The sequence below is a fragment of the Marmota flaviventris genome, chromosome X, assembly GCF_047511675.1.
Source record: "Marmota flaviventris isolate mMarFla1 chromosome X, mMarFla1.hap1, whole genome shotgun sequence".
Lineage (NCBI taxonomy): Eukaryota > Metazoa > Chordata > Mammalia > Rodentia > Sciuridae > Marmota > Marmota flaviventris.
Window position 1 is genome coordinate 123,210,480 of NC_092518.1, and position 17,295 is coordinate 123,227,774.

Below are 17,295 nucleotides of genomic sequence, written 5' to 3' on the forward strand. Positions count from 1 at the left end.
CAAGTAAAGAATCGTGTATATTTTGCATTTGGTGAAATTGTTCTGAAATTTCAGAGTCAGTGAGGGTTGTAATAAATATGTTTGAACACTGCTTTTGTATTATAGAATATACTATATGTTGCATTAAATAGCTAATAAACTCAGCAATTTGCACAATAGACCAAATTTCTTCACAAAATACTTCTAAGAATTTCAAACTAGAGCATGTAAATCTGGGCTAATACTAATATATAAACCACAGTTTCTCTATCTTAGAGCTAAAATCTAGCCTACAAGTCTTCTAATTATTTTTCCCTTTATCAGAATTTTGATATATCAATTTAACACTGAAGAAGTCAGGAGTTGGAAATGTGTTGAGTATTTTTGTAGTGTTAGAAGTTCTACTATAAAGCTATTAACATGAAGTGGGACCACATGTCACTAACATTTTAAAGTCTCTCAGCCAAAAATTAACTTTATACCTTTCTCCAAATAAGAATTTCACTTTTTTTCATGAAATCAATAAATAGGAATGTGAAGAATATTGATGTAGAAAGACAGATTCGAAATCAGCCAAACAAGTTAATTTAAGATGTGGCCTTTGATCATATAATATCTTTATTTAACATTCAGGAAATGAGGATAAAGTGTGCTAAATATGTTCCTTTGACTTGCTCTGCCCCTTTCCTTCCTCTGCTTTTCAGTCTGCTCATATTCCATGATTCAAATGTAGCTTAGCACAGCATATTCATTTCCATTAAGTTTGGAATCCTGGCCAATTACCATTTTGAATTAAGAAAACCGAATTTGATTTGTATGTCGTAGCAATGATATATCTGTGAATTTCTTAAATGATCACAGACACTTCCACATACATTTTCATTTTGACATCATATTTCTGTCAAATAGGCAAGAGAGAAATTAACTTGATGCTTGAATTAAATGACTTATTCAAAGGCTCATCCTCTCCTACATAATAAGCTTGATGACCTAAACACAGGATATTCTTTCAAATCTCCAAATCCATTATTTTTCTTGTTGTTTTGTTTCTTGTGTTTTTTGTTTACTTACCATTTTCATAGTCTCATTATTTCAAGGTTTCTTGTCATAAGAATTAAAAAATCCAACCTGTTCATCACTGAGGGCAATACATTAATACTAGTGCTAACAGAAGTAGTTATAGGCAAGCTTTAAAAAAATTGAGCAAAGATCATTCCATTTTTACTTTTTTTATTGGTTCTTTATAATTGTACATAACATTAGGATTCATTTTCACATAATTATTAAGGCATGGAATGTCATTTACTCTAATTTGGTCCCCAATAATTCCCCTTTTCTTATTTCTTCCCTCCCCCTCTTCCCTTCGCTCTCTCTACTAATATTCTTTTAATAAATATTTTAGTTGTAGATGGACAGAATACCTTTATTTATTTTATGTGGTGCTGAGGATCAAACCCAGTGCTTCACATGTGCTAAGCAATTGCTCTACCACTGAGCCACAACCCCAGCCTTCTCTACTGATCTTTCTGCTATTTACTTATAGGTTTTTTTTCAATGAGTGTCTTGTGCCTGCACATGGTGAGATTGACTGTGGTATATTCATATATGTCCATAGGAAAGTGAGGTCAGATTCATTCCACTGTTCTTCTCTTATCCTATCCTTCCTCCTTCCCCTCAAACCCCATTCATCTACTTCAGTGACCTTTCTTCTATTTTTTTTTCATCTCCACCCTTCACACTCCTAATTATTTCCATTGCTGTACAGAAGTTTTTAAATTTGGTGCCATCCCACTTATTGATTTTGTGTTTTATTTCTTGTGCTTAGGGGTCTTCTTATGGGAATCAGTGCCTGTGCCAACATATTGGAGAGTTGTATCTACATTTTCTTCTAGCAGTTGCAGACTTTCCAGTCTAATTCCTAGTTCTATCAGAGACCATTTCTTTTTTTCAATGTAGGGTATAATTAGAACAATATAATTATGTTAAATAATATCATGGTTTTAATATTTTATTTGCAAGGCATAGAAGTATATTAGCATAAACACCAGTGATTAAAAAAATGATATTGAAATTTATTTGATGATATACAGACTGTGTCTCCATGTAAAAGCTGTGGAATATAGTTCCATTTATATGATGGTTGATTTTTATGGTTGATGTCAGTTTGCCTGATTGGTCAAACTGTAGTGATTAATCTTCATTAGGAAGACAGATGATTCCAGCATTCAAAGGACCGTATCAGACAGAAGGCTTGAGACTGATGATTCCATGCGCATTGGCAATTTCTGCTGCTCATAAGGCAAGGGAAGTTTGTGGGATGGTTACATATATAATATAGTCAGTCTTGTAAATGAAATGCATGCTTTAAATCAGCTGTTCATTAATGAATCAGGAATGAGTGGTGAGTAGCAAGTAACAACAGAGTGCTTCCTTGGGGATACATATTGCCAGCTCATTTTCTTGTATGCCTACAGATTTGCTTCATTTCTATATATAATTTTTCTGAGTTAGTTCCCCCCCCCCCGAGAAATGCATATTATAGAGCAACTGATTTTATAAGAAATAACTGAGGATCATTAATATCATAAATATAAATCCCAATGACATCATAAATATGCAGAATGCAAAGTGGTGGTGCATTACTTTGGAAGAAACAGATTTGCAAGTACTTATAGTTACAGCTTTTGTGCAATTGTCCATTTTATGATACTGTCCTCTGCTTACTATTGAGGCATATCGCAAGTCTGACAAGCCCAAGAATGACCTCAAACTATTTAGCTGTATTTGTATTGTACACTATTTAGTGCTGAAAGCCAATACAGATCTAGTTCTATCACACATTAACATGTCGTAGTTTCAATTTTTCAAATAAACTGTTACTTAACACATTTTGAAATAGGCTAGCAGTTGTAGATAACCTCATTATAGATGCTCAAAATATGGTTTATACATGATTTCAATGTGATAGAAATTATAATCTGAATGACATGCATTTTATATTATTGTGATGTCTGTATATCAGAAGTATTTGCAATATAATGAATACCTTTAAGGTGCGTACATGAGTATGTGTGTGTGTGTAATCAAACTGCCATGATGTATTTTAACAGTTAAATCTATGTTAATGAAAATGGGGGATCTGGGCATTGAAGTACACAGAATTCTGAGATGGACCCCCAAGAATCTTGGAGTCTAGTATATAAAAACCTTCTCCTAATTATTCAATCATACACTAAACTTGGGCAATGTTATGAAGAGATTTTGTAGATGTAATTAAATTCCCTAATCATTCTTGCTAAATGGGTTGTTTCTAGCTGTTCTTACCTGGGAGACAGGGGAATGTATAACTGTGTGATTCTGGATATGTTAATTTGTCCCATTATAGTAACCATTTTGCTATATATGTATTTTATAGCATCATGCTGTATACCTTAATTATACACAATAACATTGATGTACAAAAAAATAAAGTCCTTAAGCAGTTGGCCTTACGAGTAGAAGAACATTGCTGTGGGCCTCATCTAACAAGGTGAGATTTGAAATCTGGGTCTAGAGGTCAGAGATGGATGAAGTCAGAGACCCCAAAACTGAATTTAACATGAAGGAAGTCTATGTTGCTGGTTTGGAAATGGAGGTAAAGAACTTGGGTGGCCCTTGTTAAATAGAGAGCTGAGTCCTGAAACTACTGAATTCTGCCAAATCCTGAATGAATTTGGAAATGAACCCCAAACCTCAAATAAGATTGCAGTCTCAGATCACACCTTAAATATGCGTTTAGTAAACCCCAATTAAGCTATCTTTGGACTACTGAACTAGAGGGATTATGAGATAATAAATTTGTGTATGTGTCAATTTTCTTTTTTTTTTTTTTGGTACTGGGGATTGAACTCAGGGGCACTGAGCCACATCCCCAGTCGTCTGTTATATTTTATTTAGAGACAGGGTCTCACTAAGTTGCTTAGTGCCTCTATAGTTCCTGAGGCTGGCTTTGAATTCGAGATCCTTTTGCCTCAGCCTCCCGAGCTTCTGGGATTATAGGTGAGAGCCACTGTGCCCAGCTGCATATAGTGTTTTCTTTTTTGATTATTTACCTTCTCACCATCCCTGCATTCCCTTCCTCACATGTTTCTAACCCAGGCTTTTCTACTACTTTTCTTTCTTATCCAAACACCCATGAGCAGTAAGCCTGAAAACACATTGCATGAGAAATGTCAGTCTTGTATTACACTGTTCTAATTTATTCCTTAATAATAACAATTAATAATCCTTATGTGTATCTCTCAGACATTTTTAATATCCTTTCAGTTCCTTTTTTCGTTTTTAATGACAGTGTATAGAAAAGTATGTGTCATCTGGCTTGAAGAAGCAGTTAGAATGTTTTTTTCTTAATGTCAGTTTTGCTGGAAACATGGAAACAAATGGAGGTACATGAACTTGAATAATGCTCTATGTAATTTGTTAAGACAGTTATTGTTATTACAAAGCCATCAAGAATAAGGGGGAAATTTATATTGGCCAGTGCTCTAATGGGTAGTTTGTGAGTAAGTCAAATGATAGTACTCGATATTGCTCACAACTGTTTGGTCAACAAACATAAGTGTTTATAGGTCATCAATTGCTGCTTTTACTGAAGTATGGATCTCAATAAATTGATAATGTCTCATTCAGCTATGTTAGAATCCCTCATGTGTTTTTAAAGAAAATCGTACCTATTGAGTTTTACTTACAGCAATAACTGTGCGTATAAAGAGAAGTTTCTTTAAACAAAAATCACTTTGATGTGTAAAATGCACTTCATGTCTTTCCGGTTCTCCCTTGGTGGATGATCTGTCTTTCCTCTGCTTCTTTTCAGAAACCACTGCATAATATTAGCTTTTCTCTTTCTTCTTTTCCTTTTTTTGCTTCTCTTTCTCTATTTTTTGTTCTTTTTAGATTTACATGACAGTAGAATGAATTTTGATGTGTTACACATACATGGAATATAACTTTTTAGGATTCCATTCTTGTGGTTGTACATGATGTGGAGTTACCCTGGTCATGTATTCACATATGAACACAGGAAAGTTATGTCCAATTCATTCTAATGTCTTTCCCATTCCCATTCCCCTCCCTTCCCCCCCCATCCAATCTAGTGAACCTCCACCCCTCCCCACTATTGTGAGTCAGCATCTGCATATCAGAGAGAATATTTGTCCTTTGGTTTTGGGGGATTGGCTTATTTCACTTAGCATGGTATTCTCCAGTTCCATCCATTTACTGACAAATGTCATAGTCATTCTTCTTTATGGCTGAGTAATATTCCATTGTATGTATATATATATATATATATATATATATATATATATATATATATATACACACACCACATTTTCTTTATCCATTCATCTGTTGAAGGGCACTTAGGTTGGTTCCATAGCTTAGCTATTGTGAATTGAGGTGCTATAAATACTGACATGGCTGCTAGTATGCTGTAGTATGCTTATTTTAGGTTCTTTGGTACATGTCAAGGAGTGGGATAGCTGGGTCAAATGGTGGATCCAGTCCAAGTTTTCTGAGGAATGTCCATTGTGCTTTTCAGAGTGGTTGCAACAATTTATAGTCCTACCAGCAATATATGAGTGTACATTTTCCCCACATCCTCACCAACATTTATTGTTACTTGTATACTTGATAATTGCCATTCTGACTAGAGTGAGATGAAATCTCAGTGTAGTTTTAATTTGCATTTCTCTAATTGCTAGAGATGTTGAACACTTTTCCATATGTTTGTTGACCAATTGTATCAAACAACCTCTACTTTCATCCACCAATTACACTTCCATCTGCTCAGCAAAAGGAGAAATATTTTGAGGTGGATTGTTTTCTTTGTATCCCTCCCATCCCTTCCCCCTGCCTGTCCCTGGCACTGGGAATTGAACCCAGGGGTGCTCTACCACTGAGCTACATCTCAGCCTTTTTAATTTTTCATTTTGAGACAGTGTCTTGAGCATTTACATTCATAGGCAAATTTGGATTGTATTTTAGCATAAAATGTCACTGTTCACTGCTACTTTTTTGGAGATATATTCTTTTGGGAATCTAATTTTTTAAAAAAACTATTATTTATTTATTTTTTGAACCAAAAGGCAATTAACCACTGAGCCACATCCCCAGCCCTTTTTTATATTTTATTTAAAGACAAGGTCTCCTGCTACGTTGCTTTAGGCCTCGCTAATTTGCTGAGACTGGCTTTGAATTTATGATCCTTCTGCCTCAGCCTTCCAAACTGCTAGGATTACAGGTGTGCACCACTGTGCCTGGCTGTGAATCTAATTTTTACCGGTACTATTAAGTCCTATTAGCAATCAATTTAGCTGCCTATTGGTTTAATACATCATTTGATGTGATTTTTCTCAGTGATGTAATGGTTTTGTCAGTATTAAATAAAGCAATCTCTACAATGATAACAGATTGACCGGTGGTCAGTAAGCTTGTGAGCTCATCTCACAGAAGAGAGGAGGTGGTTTGGATGGGCCACAAGTTCTATTTTCTGGTTTTCTTTCTTCCTTTTTTAAAAATTTATTTTTAGCTGTAGGTAGACACAATGCCTTTATTTTATTTTTATGTGGTGCTGATGATTGAACCCAGTGCCTCACACATGCTCTACCTCTTGAGTGCTCTACCCCTTGAGCCACAATCCCAGACCCTATTTGCTGGTTTTCTATGGGTTCTTCACATGAGTACAAGCATGTGAAGATTCTGTAGATTTCTACTACAGAATCTCAGTGTATAAAAATCTCAACAAGACTGTAACTGATAATTAGAATTCAAACATTTCCTACATGGTTTCTAAGTCCAGTTTCTCTTCTGTTCCAAATTTTGTGTCTTTTAATGGTATGATAAAACAAATTTAAATATTGTTTCAATGGTTGGCTTTACTTTGCATTTTTTCTAGATATTCTTTATGATTTTGAAATATATTTATGCATTTATTCTATTCATATCTATTTTGAAACCTACCAATTTCATTTAAATGTGTATACTTGGGCTGTGAACACTATTACCAGAAGTGTTTTTTCCTAGGGTATCCTAGGGCATCATCCTAGGAGAATGGGAATCAGAGAGAGGTCAGTAAAATGATCTATTGCAGAAACGGGGATAGCCACACTGTATGAGTTCCTACATTCTTGGTTGGAATGTTTTCTTTCTTGTGATATCAGTGAACTCATATCTTTATCTTTCTTATGTACTACATATGGAAAGGATCTCTAGAAGTTTGATTGGATTTTAGTGGTTTGGTAAGAACTTTATAGATAGTTCCATGGGTCTCATCTATTTCAGCACAGCAGGGATCACCTGAAGAATGGTTATTGTACTTTCTGTGAAGCTTTTAGTGGGTTCTAGTGGTAGAGCCTGATTGCTCAGTAGTTAAATTGCTCATCGGTTTGCCTCATTATGGTTTTGGCATTAGTGTCTGAATCAGCCACTACATTCACAGTCATGAAATGATCATTTTCTAATTGTAGTTTTCATTCCATACTTATTAAATAATTGGAATAACTTACCTTAATCATTGTGGATGATTAAGTCACTGTAAAATACAATTCTTATAGGAAAGGTAGGATAAATTTGTGGTTCCTTCAGTTTAACTGATAAATTTTAAAATAAGAAGTTGGTATCCAAGCAATTGCCAATGGTATCCAATGAGGTTTTTAAAACATTTTATTTTAAATAAATATGATATACAGTGTTGATGAATTATTTATGAAGCCTAATTGAGCACATACCCAATAAGATGAGTGAACTGTTGCATCTGGGAATCTGAGGCCTGGGTGAGATAAAGAATTCTCTAGTTGGTTTAAGCATCCACTCATTATTTCTAACTATCTAATCTCACTATATAGCTAATGAAAAAATTTCTTTCTTTAATAGAAACTAAGGAAGGACTGACAATCCTTTTCCTGGATATCAGGGTGATTCATACTGGGAATAATATTAAAATTGTTGAATAATTTAATAAATCAAGTTATTTCACAAATATTTATTTGTCAGTTAATTAGTGCAAATTAATCTGTTAGTTGTAATGAGAGATTGAATAATAACTGTATATTTGATTCTCTTCCCCACACAGATCTGAAATTGGTGATATAAGGCTTAAAGTAATACTTTGTTGTTGAGGAGGTGTACTATATGTAACAGGAAATTGAAATGAAAAATATTTCATCTTGCATTTTGGCATAGGAGTTTGATATTGAAGGATAGCTAGAGCTGATATGACCTGGAAAATTATTTGTTACAGGATTTAAGGGGGAAATGGAGCACGATTATAAGGTTTCTGGTCTGAGTGATGGGGCAAATAATGATGTTATTTAATGATCTAAGAACTTAGGAGTTGCGGCTGGTGATGTTGGTAGGGAAAGTTGGCAGGAATCTGATGAATCCATATTTGAGAAAAAAATATGAATGGACAACATCTGCATAATACCTTCTGCTTTGAAGCCCAGTCTAATATTTGGTCTATTGCTTCCATTTATTCATTTATGCAATATTTACTAAGTTTCAGCTGTATGCCAGCAAACGTACTGAATGCTCAAGCTGTAGAAGAAATAAGACAGAAAAGATTCCATCTGTACAGAGCTTATAGGCTAGTCTTTTGGGGGGAAGCTGGGTATTAAAATCTTATATGATTAATTGCAGTTTTGATAGGAGTAAAGAACACAGGGACTTTTGAAAACATTTGAGAAGGTGATTTAACCTAATCTGGGCATATGGGGACATTCCTAAAGACAATTTTTGCACATAACTGCAAATAATGTCTGGGTTTTCTCTGAGACATTTAGTTCCTTTTCCACTCAAATCCTGAAGCTCCTTATTAGTTTCAACAGAATTTTATGTATATTTGGGACCATGATTTTCTTATCTGGAAAATAAGGATGATTACATTTCCCATATTATAATCCCAAGTGAAGTAAATTCATGTAAAACACATATAGTCTGGTACCTGACAATGTAATCCTTTCTCTCTGTTTCCCAAATCTGGTTCTCATGACTTTTATTCAGCAACTTAAATATTCAGTAAACATTAGCACAGGCTTTTAGGCACCTTTTGAAGAGGTAGGCTTTTAGCACAGTACAGCCTTGGGGCATATCAATTCATCTAAATCTGTCTTTCTCTTTCTTTTTTGCATTTGGCTTATCATTTTCATCATCAGCCTTATGGAGAGTGCTTTCAGAGGGCTTCTATAGCAAAATCATGAATCTAGATGAATTGCCAAAACCCCATTCAGCTTCATAGTTTTCTCAATCACACAGGAACTATGATTAGATAGTTTAGATGTTGCCAGATTTAAGCAGATTTTTTTCTTGTTTTTGCAAATACAATTGGTCTTGTAAGGCCACATGTCCCTATTTTTAACTCATAGTAGAAGGTCATCAGACTTAAGTCATATGGTTTTGTTCATAGTACAGGAGTTTGTTATCTCAATTTACTTCCTGTGGTTTAAAACAAATGTAAGAACAAGCCTATATTTCCTGTGCTAAAATAATAGAGCAAAAGCAATTCATGAAAAGTCTATTTTTTTCCTTTTAAATATACTTCAATGTTTGCATGTTTCCTTTTATGTGCTTCCTCTTTAGCCCCTCCTTGCTTAAGAAGGAAATATAATCTTGTTCTTTTCTCTGCATGAGCAAATACTATCAATAGCTGATATCTTTTAGGCCTCTGAAGGCACAGCAAGACCAGTGTTTTTAACCTCAGTTGGATATTCAGTCCTTTTTCTTTATACATTCTGGCAAGGCTTAGCCATTTTATTATGATGGGGGCTGTTAGTGTCTCTTTATACTGTATGTTTTTTAAAGAGTTATTTCTTCTCTTCACAGGCTTTCCCAGACAGCAGGGATGTATTTCTCAATCGTCTGTGTAAGAGAGCCACAACTGTCAGGGCAGTAGGAATGTGTGTTGACATACATTAGAAGCGTCTGGCTAGGAGCAGATTGGGGTAGGAGGAGAAGTGAAATGGAATTACATTACTTTGCACCATGATAGGTCATATTTTGCATTCATCTGTTTTTATTTTTTTTTTTTAAGAAAAAGACAGTTTGGGCCCAGTGGGGAAGGAGTAGTTGTACCTGGAGCTTGGGTTCATGTTCCTGCTGAGCCAGTCACCAGCCATGACCTGTTAGGAAAGTGGTAAAGAGGACAGGAGGTGCCTCCCTTTCAAAACTAACAGTGTTATAATAATGGGATTTGGATGTCAGGTGGGTTCTTCTGTCTCACAAATTAAAAGAATGAGATCCAGGGACAAGTTCAGAGTACAGTAGCAAGAGTTATTAAAGCAAAAAAGGTGCCTGCAATATGGGAAGGGACCTAAAGAAGGGGACCAATGGGTTTCTGTTATCTAGGGGGTTTTATGGGCTTGATCTGTCCCTTTAGGTGATTGGTGGGGGTATAGCATTCGGAAAGGGGACCAGTCATCTCTTTTATCTTCTTCAGCAAATCTGGAGAGAAAGTGATTTCTAACCCTTCATCAGCACAAGGGTAGGGTTGGGGGTCTGTAGGTGCAACAGGAAGTACCTTTTGTGGTTGGTCATGTCTAGGGGCTGTTAAGGAATTGTCCTTATGGCTAGGACCAGCTTGTTTTCCCAATCCTCTCTCCTTGCTTTCCTCCTCCAAGACCCTTTTCTTGACTACTTATGGGTGGTATATCTGTCTCAGTGTGGATACCCATTTTTTTTTTTAATTTTTTATTGTTGGCTGTTCAAAACATTACATAGTTCTTGATATATCATATTTCACAATTTGATTCAAGTGGGTTATGAGCTCCCATTTTTACCGCATATTGGATACCCATTTTATTCCTCTGAATAAATGTCACTGTTGTTGGGAAAGTTTTATGAGTAAGGCATACAGGTGTTTATCTCTATACCAATTCACCCAAATCAAATTCCCCCCCCCACACACCAAAAATAATAAAAACAGCAGGTGTATTATTGAATCTCTATTATATATGAGGCACTATTTTTAGAAAATACTTTTTAGTTGTCAATGGACCTTTATTTTATTTATTTTTATGTGGTGCTGAGAATCAAACCCAGTGTCTCATGCATGCTAGGCAAGTGTTTTGCCACTGAGCCACAACCCCAGCCTTATATCAGGTACTATTCTAATGTCTACTTCTAATATTTGTCTGTACCAGTTTCCAAGAATGAGTCTTAATATTTCTGTATCTCAGTTTATGTATTATGATATGATGAAAATAATAGCACCTACTGCAAAAGATTGTGGAAATCAAATGACTTAATCTATAGTGCTTGATACATAATAGACTCTCAATAATTGACTTTTTTTTTTTTTTTTGGCTCTGCTTGGTTGGGGTGAATTTGAATGGCAATATTATATCTATATTTGCCTTACCTGTAAAAATTTCTTCAGAATAGGGACCTTGATTTGCTGAAATGAAATGGGTATGCACACTGTTATCTTGGAAAGGGAGGCACAGACAGTCTTCTTTACCTCTTTCTTCATTCTTACCCAGATCTGTAGAGTCCCTCTCTGGTGCTTTCAGATGACAGCTGTCCAGGAAGCATTTTGTGTGATCTGGGCAATCATGACCCAACAGCACACTAAACAACTTGTTTTATCAATAGATGAGCAGTATGTGGGTGGGAGGTGAAGGTGGTCAATGTCTGTAAATAAATATGAAGTGTGTTTGCATTTTTTTGTGCAAATGTGGGTTTATATATGCATATATGTGTATCTTAACATATGATTAACCATGAGCACCAATTTGAATCTGTCTGGTATTAGGGGAAAAAAAATGCTTTTTCTTGAGGATCAGTGTTAGTAAATCCAAGAGATGAGAGATTGGGTTTCAATTTCCTGTGACTTATCTATTTAGTGAATAAAAATCTGTTACTTTGAAGTTGATTTTACATTTAATTGTCCACCCCTGTCCACCATCCACATTCCAGATACTTAGAGAATTTATTAGGGTGATTACCGATTAATCAAAGCAATCTAAAATATGGACTTTGAAAGAGAAACTTGGTTCTAGCACTCGCCAACTATATCAAATGATTTAATCTCTCAGAGCACAGATTTTTTTCCCACATATAAAACTGAGATAAAATATCTCTTAAATTGGAGGTGAGCAGTAAGTGAGATGGCTAAAAAACTCCTTAGCACATTTCTCCCAATATAATATAACATTTCTTAGATGGTAGCTAGGCTTATTGTTATATGCAATTAAAAAAAATCTGGGTTGGGTGTACAGCTCAGTGGTAGAGTGCTTACCTAGCATGTGCAAGACCCTGAGTTCCATCCCCATCAATGCAAAAATCATCATCATCATCATCATCATCATCTAACCATTGGCTGTTCACCTAGCATGTAGTGTTCATACATTGAGCTACTTTCTTTTCTTCTTTCTTTCTTTCTCTTTCTTTTTTTGACAGGGTCTCACTGAATTGCTTAGCACCTAACTAAATTGCTGAGACTGGCTTTCAACTCAAATCCTTCTGTCTCAGCCACCCGAACCACTGGCTCCGGAGTCACTGGGATTACTGGAGTGTGACACTGTGCCTGGCTTTTTGTCTTTTTCTCTAGTGCTGGGGATTAGATCAGGAGATGCTCTACCACTGAGCTACATCCTCAGCCCTTTTCATTTTATTTTGAAACAGGATCTCACTAAGTTGCTCTGGCTGGCCTAGAACTTGAGATTCTGCTGCATCAGCCTTTGGAAGAGCTATTGCCATAGCATGTGGCTAAACAGTGAACTCCATAAACATTGAATCTAGTGAAAACCACTTAACTATATGGGATATAGTAATCAAGACTTGGTGAACACTTTTTTAATGAACTTCTGGCAGTTATATACAAACTTTAGTTTGACTTGGTTCCTGAATCCATAGTCACTACTCTTGCTGCATTGATTCACTTTATCTGGGGAATGTAGTTGTGCTATAAGCAGCGTTTGGAAGGGAAAATTCATAAATACTGAGATTGGAATGGGTTCTAGGAAGCGTAGTGACAGGTTGGAAGACAAATTCTAAGGATGCTTTTAGAATTTTAGAAAAAGTAAAATGAACTCTTTTTTTCTGACTCCCTTACCATATTACTATTTTATGTAGATCTAGCAGCAGAAGTATAATGAGGGAAATTGATGGATCGGAATTTACTAAAAGCATATGGTTCATGAAACTCTCTGCTAAGAAGACAAGGGTAGTAGCCACCCTTAAACAAGAGATCAGTTGTCAGATATCTAGCATTTTGGGGGTAACCTTTGTATGAATGACCCTGAGTTTACATGGTAATAGATAAGAATTCATCTTGTTTCCATGTCTATTTTGGACTCTCATTGGCTAATATTATTTGATATTATTTCTATTGAATTCCATGAATAGCCTAAAAACAATACTATCCACTTAACTTCAAGGCAACCCAATCATGTTATTTTCAAGGCAGAAAAAGATCGTAAATAATGCTTGAATTACTTTCTATGTACCGATAATGTTTTGAGCTGACTTTTCCTATACAAAGGTTTTCTAATATGAAAATGACTGAAGTGGTATCAACTGAAATACTTGAGAAAGTGACATTATAGCTGTGCAAAGATAGAGTCAAATAAATACTAGTCACTACTTCTCAGACACCTTATCTTTCACTCCAAATTCTAGGTCTAGACATATGTTTGCAAAGCTCAGTTGGAGCTTTGTTCTTCGGAGGCTTGGAAATGCAAAATTATAGAAAAAAATATAGATTTGTGTATACAAAAGATTGGCCATTAGCAAAAGAAAACTTAAAATCCCAATGAAATATCACTACATACTTCTCACAGTGGCCAAAATAAATAGGAGTGACAACACCAAAAAAATACCCAGGGGGCTGGGATTGTGGCTCAGTGGTAGAGCGCTCACCTAGCACAGGCGGGACCTGGGTTTGATCCTCAGCACCACATAAAAACAAAGGCATTGTGTTGTGTCCATCTACACCTAAAAAATAAATTAAAAAATTTATAAAAAAACTAAATACCCAGGATGTCAAAAATCTGATTACTCCTACATTGCTGGTAGTTATGTAAAATGGTATAGCTACTCTGGAAAATAGTTGATACATATTACAAAATTGGTGTATCTCCACAAAATAATGCTGAGTGAAATAAATCCAGTGCCCAGAGGTTAATTACTATAGAATTCCATTTATATAAACTTCTTGAAGTGTTAAAATTACAGAAATGGGACTTAGGATGTAGCTCAGTGATAGAGTACTTGCCTAGCTTGAGGGAGGCCCTGAGTTCTATCTATAGCACTGCAAAAATAATTATAGAAATGAAGACCAGATTAGGGATTATCATGGGTTCAGGAGGGGGCATGAAAAATGAGGTTGGCTAGAAGAACAGCATAAGGGATATTTCAGATGATGGAAATATTCTGTATCTTGACTTTTATCTTCTTCAATGTCCTGATTATGATATTGTGATTTAATTTTGGAATATTCTACTTTTGGGAGAAACTTGATAAAATCTGTAATTATCTCAAAATAAAAAAAGACTAAGTTAAAAATCACTCAGAAGAAGATGAAGACCGTTTTGATCCAAAATATAAGATTTAAATAAATGTTGAGTCAATCCCCAAATTATTTACCTCACAATGAACTATGATCATTGTATATCATAACATAGATTTAGTCTTAATAGTCTTCATAAAAGTATTAGCTCAATAAGTCAATAGTTATTAAAGCACTATGAATACCCACACATTGTCTGAGGGTCACTGCTACTTACTTTTACATTTTGTAAGACAAATGTCATGTCATGTTCCAAACCTCATACAGTGTACTTTGCTAAATACGTTGCTGTATTTGGAAAAATATGTAAATCTAATTTGTGTAAATATGTTTAATTTTTATAGGTGCTGGTATATGTTTTTATTTAGGGAAGTTGATGAGTCTATTGTAGAACTGAAATATACAGTTCAATTTTTTCCTACTTTGGTTCTCAGAGGCGATTTACCACTGAGCTACATCCCTAGCCCTTTTAATTTTTTTTTATTTTTAGACAGGATCTCATTTACTTGCTGAAGGCCTTGTTAAGTTTCTACAGCTGACCTTGAACTTGGGGTCCTCCAGCCTTGGCTTCCTGTGTTGCTGATATTATAGGCATGTGCCGCTGTCCTGGGCTTCCAGTTTGTTTTTATATTTAGTACTTGTTCTGAGAATTGATTTAGTGTGGAGGATATAAACATGGGCTATTTCAGAGTCCAAGTGAGACACACTGGTGGCTCCTAGTCCAGTACAAATGCTATACAGAAGGATATATATGAGTAGATGGTGGACATAGTAGGATGTGATGGGTAGAAAAAAATGAAATAATTGAGAATGACTCATAGTTTGGGGCTTGAATAATGAACTAGATGGTTGTATAATTTATGAAGAAAGGAAAGACTGGATAGGGGTTTTGAAATGAAGATGAAGATTTTAGTGGAGTGGTTATAAAAGAAGAGTAGTTAGTGCATATACCAATAGGCCACAAATGAAGCCACCATTTTGTATAATTAGTTTTTACCATAAAAGAAAGAAAAAAAAAGAGGAGCATAGTTGCCTTTGAGAGAAAGTCAGTGGGAAGTGAGGATGTTGTGATAGAAAGTGAAGAGGACTCTTGATAAAAAACATTGCTGTAATGGAATGTAAAGAAGTGGGACAGTATCCGGATGCAGTTGTTGTATGACGAAAGAGATTTTATTTAAGTAGTGCTTATTTGAGCATGTTAGAAGACTGATTTCAGTAATATAGTAGAAGAGTTGTTTAGCTTGAAAAGGTGATGAATATAGGAACAAGAGCAGCTGAGGAAGATTTGCCTTTTGATGGGAATCAGATCACTCTATGGAAGGAGGAGGAGTAGTACAGTGTCGAATGATGGTTTCAGAGACATGGAAGACACAGGGAATCGTTTTGTTGCTACATTCTTAGGTTGTAATGAACATTTGATGTGGAAAGGATATAATAAAATTGAAGCAATGGGTTTGTGAGGTACCTCACATAGGTTTCATCATCAGAACCCAGTGACCAATTGAGTGTGAGGGCTGATGGAGACAGAATAGATCTATAGAAGATGGTAAGTTAGAAGTTAGCTCATAAAGATATTCTAAAACATTAATTGCCCAAGGATATTAGGCTAGCAGATTATTTAAAAAAACTTAATAAAGTGTTGGGTGAAGGAATAATAGGATAACTTTAATTGATGCTGACAATTAAATTTATTGACCTCAGCGTTTTCTGATGTCATATCTCATTTGTTTTGTTGAGGATGGTAATGGTTGTCTCTATCCAGAAATTTTCTACCTTGTGATGAGCAAACCAATATCTAGAGTGACTTAGTTTTCATTTGAAGAGTTGTGCTAGCACTTGTTACCTAAAAGCTTGGAACATGTCTTCATTAGGCACAGATAAGTAAATAAACTTGAATTATATGTCCCTGTATTTGTTAACAAACAGGAAGCTTTACATTGGTCACATCAGTGAGTAGTGATGAAGACATGTCTTGGAAGATGAAAACTAAATGGATAAAGTGAAATTTGCCCTGTTGTTTGAGTTGGTATTTTTCCAGTACTTGTATTTTTCTTCCTATAGTTCAACCCTATTTTTCTTTAAATTTCAGACCAGTGAAAGATTATTTTAATTTTTTTTGGTTTTTAGTTGTAGATGGACACAATACCTTTATTTTATTTGTTTTTATTTTGATGTGGGGGCCGGGGATAGAACCCAGTGCCTCCTGCATGCTAGGCAAGCACTCTATCACTGAGCCACAGCCCCGGTCCCTAAAAGATTATTTTAATTATGGCAAATCTCTCACAGTACTGTTTGCTAACCACTGATAACCTTTCTTTGGTTTGGGCAGCAACATGTCTTTGTTATAACATTTTCAGTAGTGCTTGTATACAATGGGGGGATTTGATTTGATTTTCTCTTTTGTAGCAGACCTTTTGAAGGTCACCCATCACTAATGTATTCTCTAGACAGCATGCACTCTTCCAACAACAGGACAATGATTAACTCTAAATGAACCCTAAGACACTAGAGAATTAAGCACTTCATAGAAAAATCACACTCAATTTTGAGCTATAGTAAGATTTAGAGAAAATAGGCTTTATTATGTATTAAATGTTCGACGAAGATGGAATTTTAAAGCAACTTTTGAGTTAAAATATTTATTGGGTATTTTCATAGCATGTTATCTCTTTTAAATGTTTGAACTCTCTGGATTTTGGAAAAAGAACTCCAGTTTTTCATAAAACTTGGTCTTTATAGAAATACTAAGATTGCACATCAAAGCATAGAGAACA